Source organism: Penaeus vannamei, unplaced genomic scaffold (assembly GCF_042767895.1).
Source record: "Penaeus vannamei isolate JL-2024 unplaced genomic scaffold, ASM4276789v1 unanchor566, whole genome shotgun sequence".
In the NCBI taxonomy this organism is placed as follows: Eukaryota; Metazoa; Arthropoda; class Malacostraca; order Decapoda; family Penaeidae; genus Penaeus; species Penaeus vannamei.
In genome coordinates, this window is record NW_027213570.1 from 110,001 (window position 1) to 112,500 (window position 2,500).

General features: G+C 33.3%; 1 protein-coding gene across 1 annotated transcript in view; it reads left to right on the top strand.

The window, feature by feature from the left end:
- Positions 1-2,493: 2,493 nt before the first annotated feature.
- Positions 2,494-2,500, top strand: part of LOC113812366 (uncharacterized) — a 2,638-nt gene continuing 2,631 nt past the window's right edge. Inside the window, exon 1 of the mRNA XM_027364241.2 lies at positions 2,494-2,500. This exon is cut by the window's right edge and continues 40 nt beyond it. The gene's annotated coding sequence lies outside the window, so the exon portion shown is untranslated.

A 2,500-nucleotide genomic window follows, 5' to 3' on the forward strand; every position in this document is an offset into this window, starting at 1 on the left:
CTTTACACGTGGAGAATTGTAACTAAAATTCAAGTCGATTCGGGTTTATACTTTTTCTTTTCTTTCTTTTTTTTACAGCGTTTGGTAAGATAATGTCGTGTAATAGTTGGTATTCAGTGAAATTATGGAAATTAAACATGTAGTAAAAGGCAAAATACAAGGGTTAGAGGTATACACGTTGTATTTGGCAGAAAGTATAGTAAAAAGAAGGCAAAGGGGCATTCAGATGGCACAAAAATTCCTTAGGGATTTGCTAACCATAATATATATGCCATCTTATCCAAACTGTTTAGAAGTCCGTTGCCTCCGTGGAAACGAGAAGCTATGTGTCAGACCAAGGTTACTTTTGTCGTCTTTTTTCTTATCTTTCTTTTTTTTCAATGTCCTTGATACAGAACGGACAATAAATTCCTGAAATGAGTCTGCGGCATTAGGAATTTTATGCAGTGAAATATTTGTCTTAAAGCGGAAGAAAAAAACAGGAACTGCTTGCCGAGGAATGTGTGGACGAGGGAGAAGAGGTGACACACTAGCCAACTCTTGGGAACTTCGGGTTTCAATTTCCCTCCCTTTTAATACGATTATACAAAAGAAAAAAAGAAGAGAGAAAAAAAGCTTTCGAAAAAAAAAAAAAAAAAAAAAAGAGAGAGAAAAAAAAGCTTTCGAATCGTAAGGACCATGATTAGATTTTGGAATTGGACTGGACCTTTTGCTAATAAAATTGCTAATGCTAGTGTTCTATCTGCTTTGCCTGTCTTGCGGTAGACTTATGTATAGTCTCTTCTCTGAGCAAGAAATTACTGAACGTGAAGAGGCAGGCTGAGTGAGTTACTGTTATACGTATAGTTAATAGTATTATGATACCTGACTGCACTTTTTTCTCATCTCTCTCTATCTCCCTCCCTCTCTCTCTTTCACTCTCTCTGTCTCTGTCTCTGTCTCTGTCTCTCTCTCTCTCTCTCTCTCTCTCTCTCTCTCTCTCTCTCTCTCTCTCTCTGTGTGTGTGTGTGTGTGTGTGTGTGTGTGCGTATGTGTGCGTGTGTTTCTTATCCGAGACTGGTGTGTCTATTATTACTCAACACAGACCATCAGCCATTGATTTGTTTTAGATATAGAAAACAAAAACAATCTTCATTCACAAAATTTATCGTGTGTACGTGTGTGTGTTCGTGAGCGTCGGTGTGACCTCTACACCTCTACACACCCGTTTTCAATCCAGGAAAAAAAAAAAAATGCCAGTCAGATAACAAAATCGGCAGTTCGTCGACCTAGCCTGACCTCCGCCTTACCTCGCTCCACCTATAAAATCTTTGTTTCCCTTATAAGCTGGTGTTTATGGGAGGCGAGTGATGCTTATTGTTTCAGTTTTCGTTGTTTTAAATTTCGTGGAGAAATCGGTGATGCTGCTGATGTTTCCTTGTCTGAGAACAGGGATTTCCCCGCTTAGATGGGGAGGAGGGGGAGGGGGTGTGCTACCTTTGATGATGATATTGCAAATAAAATGGCAAAAAAAAATCATGAAAACGATAATAACAATAATGATAAAAAATAATGAAAACGATAATAACATTAATGATTAAATTAATACTGATAGTAATGATAATTATAATGATGATAATGTTATTGATAATGATGATGATAATCATAATGATTATAATAATGATAGTGATAACAATAACAATATAAACATTATTATTACCATTAATAGGATTAATAACAATCGTAATCACAGTAATCGTAATGGTAATGGTGATGATAACAATAATGGTGATAATGATGATTATAACAACAATAATGATAATGATAATTGTTATTATTATTATTGTTATTCTTGATATCATCATTATCACTGCTATTATGATGATAATAAAGACGATCAGCATGATTATTATGAAAATAGTGATAATAATAATAGCAAAAGAACTAAAACTGCTACTACAATAACAGCAACAAAAATGATAATGATGATGATAGTAATAATGATAAAATAATGATAATAATAAAAATAATGTTAATAATAATGATAATAATATTAATGATAATGATAATAATGATGGTAATGATAGTAATAAAGATAATGCTGATGATATTGATAACAATAATAATAGTAATGATGAACTTAATGATACTAATGATAATGATTATGCTTATGATAATTATATTAACAACAAGAACAACAACAACAAAACAATAATTGTAATGACAAAGGTACTAGTAGTAGCAGTAGTAGTAGTAGCCATAGTAGCAGTAGTAGTAGTGATATTATTATAAGTAATAACGGTAATGATAATAACAATTATGATGGTGATGATGTTAATAACGACAATAACAATAATAAATATACTATTCGTGATAATAAGAACGCGACCATAAATCATAGTTGTGAAACCAAAAAATACAGGAGAATGTTTTCCGTTATATTTTAAACCCGCACTGGCAACTCGTACATTTCGTTTTCTATAAAAAGGGCAGCCCATCCTTCGCTGAACCAGACCCACGC